Genomic DNA, 8636 nt, shown 5'->3' with positions numbered 1-8636 from the left:
CACAAAAATGTAGGAGTAGATGGAGTGAGTGCGCGAATAAAAGGCTTATATACTGATCAGCAGATAATACATTCTGTGAACAAAAAAAAACGTGATAACACGAACTAAGCAAATTATAAAAAGGAGATAATACTATAAATATCATCTAAATTTAAATTAGGCATACAATCAAACGACTCTATAAGTCCTTAAAACTTAAAACAATACAAAATAATTAAACATGCCACATCCATCCATTTTACTCAGTGTCCTGCTAGCAAGTAGCATGAGGGAAGGGTATCGGAGTGTCGGCATTTTAATTGATATGTCTCAGCCATTTCACAGCCCGATTACCCTCGCTTGTCCACTTCTACGGATATTAAAATACCTTTTAACTTATTGTGAAACGATAATTCAGTGGTAGGTAATTGAAATTTTGGCGCTAGAAATCTATTTGCTATGGTTAAGAGGTCGATTTTTCGGTCTGCGGCTTTTTGTATTTCTTATAATATTATCGTCGGATTTTTAATATTATGATAGTTTCATTTTTTTATAGATACGACTTTTGGATAATTTTCTTAGGTATGTACTAGATACAAGATAACCATTTTACCAAAAATACATGAACGATTTTGTATAATTACAAATTTTAATAAGAACAATAAAATTAATGTAAATTTATTTTCCCTGATCTTTACGACCAGAATTAAAAGGATCCTTCAATTATATTAAAGTCTCCTCATATAGTACTTTTAAAAGGAAATGGTGGCAATCAAAATTCTCCGATAAGTTCAACACATTAAACTGTCGTCAAATATTTTGTCATTAGGACTGTTACCTGAATTTGTAAACAGAAGCTCCATCTAAGTGAAGTTCGGTGTATTAATTTTTGGGTTCTGTAAGTATATTTTTTTGTTATTAAATATAACTGTATGGGTCTTTTTTAAATTTCTTCGAAGCCTTTTTACTGTTTGCTCGGGTATCACTTATTAATTGAATAGGGTGTGCGTTCGAAAAGCTTGAATTATGAATACTACCTGTTACTTATGAATCCTCATACTTTGCATAAGGTAAACGTGTTCTCTCTTTTTCTACTTAGTAAGTAATAGCTACAAATCCATAAAAGTTGATTTAGCCGTATTCTTAAAAGTCCAAAGCATTATCTGGTTAAATTTTTGCATGTTTGTTTATAAGTCTCCTTTTCTGTATTGAGAGTTAGAATTAAGGTCTCCCCAACTTATCTACAGTATAACTACAATATAAACAGCTTTCCACACAGCAATAAATGCTCCGTTCAACCCGAATTTCTAAACAAGTCGAAGATTTTTTTATAGACGTGCCAAAAAACCAACAGCCGGCCAAAGTCGTTAGGTCGATCGAATCTTATATGGGCGGTTATTTCGGGCCAAGTTTACGAGCTGTGGAGCCGATAATCTGATTGTATTTCTGTTTATTGCCGATGTAATGTGTCGTATGGCTGCTGAGGCGGCTACGTATATTATGGTGCATTAACATTTTGTTCAATAATTTAGTTGACACCGAATGACGATAGCGATGATAACATTCCGTGGTATACTCGTACAAATTGGATATTCGTATTTGTTTTTAAATGTGACGGTTTCAATTTCAAGGCTTTATCTAAATTGAGATTGAAATTGTACGTCTCAAATAACGTTTTTATAACGATATGAGACAAATGAGACTGACATACTTTTTAAAGTTTTTATTTTTTTCGTTCTTTTTTTCCACTATTTCCAATTATCGTGTAGTTTATTACATAAACCGTCGTATAATATTTTCATATGTGATAAGACTCTTTTCGAAATCTTTATAATATAAGAGCAGCAATAAAAAAGTAATCGTCCTCTATCTATTATATTTTTCAGTTCAATTACTTTATTGTATTAAAATTCTCCAGTTTACTTATATCATTCAGAATACACTTAATTGATTCCAGTCAGCAAGCAGACCCAATAAAAACGTATTTATTATTGCCATACAAAAGTTAACATCGTATACGATACTGCGTAACACAAGATGCTATTAACAATCCTCCGTGTCCTAGCAGCGATCATTTATTCATATAGTACTATCTTATCGGCGTAATACAAGATGCCATAACAAAACAGACCATACGTTTAAAAATGGCGTCTGAGCGTGCTTGAGTCCAAGCACGTTATAATTATCATTTAAATTGTGCCCACCGCGTTACAAGATGACAGTTGACAAATGTAATGGCGATAGAGGGGCCGCTGACAGCGCATTGAGAATTTTTATGTGCTCATATCCAATGTTTTATATGGCCGTGTCAACTCCCCTTTTGAACACTTGCATACTTAGCACTTCATCTACTCTTTCAATGTTACATCTTATTGCATTGCAATACGGTTCAAATTTATTTACTTCTACAATTTCGACTGTATTGTTACTTTGGTTATTCTATACAGGAAGCCAAGAATACTTATTCTATTTGTCCAGACGTGTGGGAACCTTATTCCGAGGGGTTAGAGTTTAGTTTTGAATAAGATTTTTAGTGTCATATCAAAAGCATACGATTGTTAGTTGGCAGCGCAGTAGATGTTTTGCTCGTAAAAACGGAACTTATACCTAATTGCGTATAGATGGCGCTCTATTTAATTCACACTTGATTGGCCCGTTTCATGTCTGTCTGTTCGAATGACGTTTTTATTGTTATTAATTGTTTAAGTGTTAGCGTTTTAGTGCTTTTTGTTAACACATGGTTTGTGCATATGTTTGAGAATTTTAAAGTATTTTTTATTATTATTGCTTGGCAAAATACATAAATAGCATAGTCATGTAACTGTTCATTTGGTATGACAGAAATTTTGTTGTTTCGTAAAACACGAATAGATCATTTTTATTTTTTTTCCCTAGAACAATAAGGTATTTTTTATTTCCTTCGATCTTTTGACCTGTAAAAAGAAAAAAAATTAAAATTTAAAGCTTGAATCGATTCAATGCAATCAGTAAACATCTAAATGTTAATTTGGTTGGTTTTAAAAAGGTTAAAAGCTAAACGCACATTAAAATGCCCGTCGATTCATAAAATATGTTAACAAAACAAATGTTAGCTATTATCCAACGTTCTTACAAAATCTCAAAAAAAAAAACAAATAAAATCCTAAACAAAATGCCGTCAACCCTACCACATACGTCGTTAAACAAGTGACAATAATAATTCAACTGATCGTATCATTTTACTTCAAACTCTATCTTTTAACACCTTACATACTTTGGGTCACATTATGCATAAATTACTAAAACAGCATAATTTTGAACTTTATTCCGTTGACGTTTCAGACGAGAATTGGATATAATTTTTATAAGAGCTACTGATAGGGCTGTAATTAACCGTTTATCGATGAAATAACTCGATGCGTCCGATCTTATCTTGACCTTCTCACAGTAAAAGTTAGGGAACGATTACGTACTCTGTCATGTAATTTGACACCTCACTCGGTAGCGTTTAGAACACACTGAGCTAAAGTTTCCAAAAAGTTTCATTTTAGATTTCTAACTTATAATCTAATGCTTCAGAACGTTAGAAGCTTTACATACCTAGTCAATGTTTAACAGAACTCGACTTATCCAATTATATCCTGTATTAAAAAAATAAAAAAAATCTCACACATTAACTAGTGTCCAACTCTAATTAATGTCTTTGAATAATTGCATCGCTTTTTACAAATTGATTTTAAATTAAAATATCTCCCAGTGCACTCTCATCCTTAGCTACAAACAAACCGCTGTCGTAGTCGATAATAATCGAGTCACGGCAAAGCGCGTAAATATCGAGATGGTGTCGATACTCGAGTCGACTCGATCGAGATAATAACGATTTATCGACTACCGCCCGAGTAGCGCTACTTACTACTCGCTCCTTTGTGGAGTCGACTTTATAGCTGAAATTCTAGACTAATTATTGGTTCCGTTTACTTTACTGCGATTTAAACGAGGCCGGAGATTAGACTAAACGATTTGTTTGGTGTAAATTATAATTGTGGTATTCAAAGAGATTAAATTATTGCTAAGTATATATTATAATTTATGGATTTTTGTTAAGTTATCCTATACGACCCTATACGATGTATCTCTAAGGTAGGGTAGGTAGGTAGGTTTCTGTACTATATTCATTTCATTCTATTATAAACCATTTTTTACAATAATTGAATTTTCTTTGAAAATTTTCACAAGCATCATTAGATAGATGATTTATTAGATAGATCATACGTTTACAATTAAAATTAATAGAACGCATGTAAAAACATAAAAAATGGAACATCTACGCATATTTATTCTTTGGCCACGAATTCTGCCCCGCGCTATCAAAATAGCCATCTGATGAACGATCCTACGATACCCATAAACAAATTTAGAGTTAAATTTATGAATAACCACAAGATCTCAATGAAAACATTGTTATAAACTAAAACGAGTATTCTCCACGTCGTAAAACATCGGTTTTATGTTCGTATTGCACATAACACGCGATATATGTTTAAAATAATGTTTGTTTGCCTAAAATATGTTCTGTTTTTACTATTAATCGGGCGTTTCATGGTTTTAACGTGCAGTTTTAAATCATCAATTTGTGAGGCTGCGAAATGTATGGCGTACAAACGCAGCTAACCTACTAAAGCTAGCCTAATTTTTAAATCGAAATCGCTGTTCTAGAATTTATGTTGTAGATTATTTTCAGATACATATTATATCATCAGCATTCAGATAGAGTACAGATTGAAAAAAATAAGATTTTTTTTTTATTATCTAGCAGTTTCATAATTATTAATTTTCCAAACGTTTATATATAAAAACATTGTATTGAATTACTATTCTTTCAAGCTTTTCTTATTCTTAAAAAAGTGGTTTCAAGCCCCAGAATAAACCCCCTAAGTCACCACCATAAAACCAAATTTATCTATGACAAATACACAACTCTCCTGTTTAATATAAAAACAAAGCTACAAAGCATACAGGAAATGCCTAGCTATAAAATATAATCATAAATAACTCATCCTACGTATCAATGAGAGATATTTCGCCTTTCATCTCTCAAGAGTTCAAGACTCCATTAACATTACCCCGATCAAAAGCAGTCTGTCGTTTATTGCAAATAGACACACAAACACGTGCGAAGTGATAGGCTCTAAAAAGTCGATCAAATGTTTCTGCACTTTCAATATGCCACGTGGATAGTCATGGAATATCAGCCAATAGCGGTTAAATAAAAGAAAAAAGAACTTAGAAACACGCTTAATTTATAGGTACATTTTTTTTTTAAATTATAGGTACTAGTGTAACCGAACCTTAATAAATATTACAAAGTTTTAATTAAATCTGTCCGTTTAAAGCGGGTTAAAATCGAGTCTAAGTGAGAGAGGCAACATTCAAACATCTATCTATACATATAATAAATCTGTAGAAGGGTCATTTCTGTACATTGAAAATATTGAAAAAATAAATAGCAGGGGGATACTGGATCGATACCAAACCCAAATATGTGATTAAAAAAATTTTTGTCTGTCTGTCTGTCTGTCTGTATGTGAAGACATCACGTGAAAACTACCGGTTCGATTTCGATGAAACTTGGTATAATTATACCTTATTATCCTGGGCGTAAAATAGGATACTTTTTATCCTGGAAAAATACGTAGAAAAAAAATTAATCTTAATTTTTCAGTTTTATCCATAGACGTTGTTCTGTAGAACCGCGAACACGTTGCGTATTATTATAGGCCTAGCCATATTTGGGTCCAATAGATATTTATAAGATGTCATTGTCAGAGTTACTCAAAATGGAGAAATAAACCATCCACGCGAAGACCGACATCCGCGCGGACGGAGTCGCGGGCGGAAGCTAGTATTACATATAAGCATAAAAAGTAAAAACATAAGAATGCAGCTAACATAAGCATGTTAAAACGCTCCAAATTACAGTAGTCTGCAAATGTATTTTTTCGTATTTCAGCCCAATTAATTATTTTTCTTAAACTTCTAGCTGCTGTTTGCGAAACCACTGACTGGAATAAAAAGTATATCGTAAAATTTACAACATCCATAAAACTCGCGAATTTTATAGTTATGAAGATTATGTATATGTTCACTTTTAAGAAAAGCATAACTGAAGCAATAGCTCATTGATGAAAATCAAAATGCTCATTAGTGGAGGAATTACAGAATTAATCACAAAAGTGACTTTCCGTGTATTTATTGTCGCCCTAAGATACCATCGAAAAAAAAAATTATATGTATCTACTTCTGCTTTTTTCTAAGTGGCAACTCTCGATACCAGTGAGTATGGATTCTGCCTATGCAATGTCTATTCCTTAAGACACTATTAAAACTCAATATATGTATTTCGATTTATACCTTCATTAATTAGAGTAGAGTCCAGAATGACATAATTTCAGCCTTAACGACCTCCACAGCCATTTATATTTATTCATGGACAAAATACATATATACACGTGTCAAGACACTCAAGCACTAAAACACAACTGAACACTAAAATATTTTTCCGGTTACGTTATTTATGGCAATAGTGTCCATTAAATTTATTGTGTTAACGAGTTAACTTGCATTTGCTTTATTTTAACGAGAGTTATCTGTTGATCATTAAACTGTGTGATTTAGTTTTAGAGTAACAAATATAACAATTAATGTCCGTTTTAGAAAAGTGTTTTGTTTAACTTCATAAAATATCAAGTTTATGTGTATAGGGTATAAATGGCTATAATACTAAATTTTAATATGTGTAGAGCGTTAATTTTAGAGAATGAAAACGATGACAGTTTATTCTATGCGATTAAAAATCCAGTAATTGCATCACTAATATTTTATTCTTCGTCTAGATATATTTAATTTAATTTATTGCTATTAGCTAATCTTATTAAAAATTTTCTCTATATTTTATAATTATAAACTTGTCTGGTTTATGGTAACATAATTCATTAAATAAACTTTTTATAGCTAAGATTATCCGTTAATATGCAAATTCAGTAATTTAGTCGATATCTGTAGCACATTAAACTAAAACTTTCAGTCTTAAAATAAATCAGATACAGTTTTAAAATGCATATTTAATAAACCTGGTAGGTACTAAAACATTCATAAAAAATCGTTTATTTGTTTCATAACATTCTTTATTACAGCTTCGACAAAATGGTCTAATAAGATGCAGCATCCTACAGTTAAAATATTTAACCATCAGTTAATGTTGGAGTTAACTTCGTATTAATACGGAGCCGTGAACATCACGTGTTTACGATTATAGTCGAAGAGGGCGCGTCCCGTCAACAAATCGTCTAACTAAAAACGTCACATAGATTAAAAAGAAGATGCGGTAATAATAATTGTGAAGGTTAGAACTTCAAATCGAATGTAAAAGTGTATTTGAATCATACTAGTATTAGTTTAAATATAGTAGTCATGAAATTCGCTACATTTAAAATGTTATTCTTCAATTATTATTGTAGACAAAAACAATAGGTTATAGCTGTATCAAGAATGACATAAATGTAATGTTTTAATGGTTTATATTATAGTATTAATATTGATAAAGCTATTTAATAACAAATTGAGCTTGTCACACAACATAACATTTCAAAAGTAGACACAAATACAATTAATGACATTATTTTAATTGTTATTTCTGAAAACTCAGTATCCCTAAGCCTATAAAATTTTATATAAATATAAACACGCCAGAGTATAAATTACAGAACAGGTAATAAATGAAACACTATAAAGTAAAATTGTAAATAACGTAGCCAATTAAAAGGCGAAATAATTTTAATGACCCACCACGCTGTAATGAAGTCAAATATTTCATACCGTGTTCGTATGAAATATTTACACAACCTTATAAGTGCAAAATGAACAGCTAACGCGACACATTATGCGAGAACTTGAGAGACCTCCTGCGTGGTGGCATTAACGTCGACACCTGCTACGTCTGCCTAATTAATTAGTCTTTGCCGTGTTCAGATAGACATGCTGTTTGTTTTACATTCACAGTTTATGGGACCAATTAGGCTGAGCTTATTAACTGGTGTAAAACTTACAAAATAGCGTCGAGATGTACTAGTGTGTATATTTGGTGTATTTTGGTCAGCTGTCGAGAAACAAAATTTTCTTATTTTCTTTTCGTGCCACTAAAGTTATAAGAAATACACAAATAGTAAAAGCTAACACATATTTGTAAGACACATGTAAGTAATACATACATATTATATTAAATATTTCTTTGTTACAGGACTTTGATATGGACAGATGCGTTGTGCGGTTACTTGGCACTTGCGGAAGCTAAGGATTACGAGAAAATAATCTGGAATAAAAATGCCCATATTATGTACAGAATTTTTGAATGACAAGTAATGTAAAATCTACTTATTGTACGAATATACCTTTTAATAAAACAAATTAACGAATATAGATATTTCCTACAATAAATTGATATTCAAATACCTAAAGAAATACTTTAATTTGAATTTATTGCAATTTAAATTTAATGTAAGTAAATGATTTTAATTTGAAGGTCGTTACTAACATTTTGGATGTAAATCTAGGTAATTACTAATTAACGTATCTACACTTATAAAGGATACGTATTTTATATGAAATATAATATCTTTATG

General features: G+C 31.3%; 1 long non-coding RNA gene across 1 annotated transcript; it reads left to right on the top strand.

The window, feature by feature from the left end:
* Window positions 1–698: 698 nt before the first annotated feature.
* Window positions 699–8338, top strand: LOC149484995 (uncharacterized). Its single transcript, XR_016316161.1, has 2 exons — window positions 699–877; window positions 8255–8338. It is a non-coding gene; the product is annotated as an uncharacterized LOC149484995 (long non-coding RNA).
* The last annotated feature ends 298 nt before the right edge of the window (window positions 8339–8636 follow it).

This window comes from Colias philodice, chromosome 10 (genome assembly GCF_061535455.1).
Source record: "Colias philodice isolate Cphi_HAF_F1 chromosome 10, ilColPhil1 Martin Lab GWU primary, whole genome shotgun sequence".
NCBI classification, from domain to species: domain Eukaryota; kingdom Metazoa; phylum Arthropoda; class Insecta; order Lepidoptera; family Pieridae; genus Colias; species Colias philodice.
This window is presented reverse-complemented; position numbering and strand designations above follow the sequence as displayed.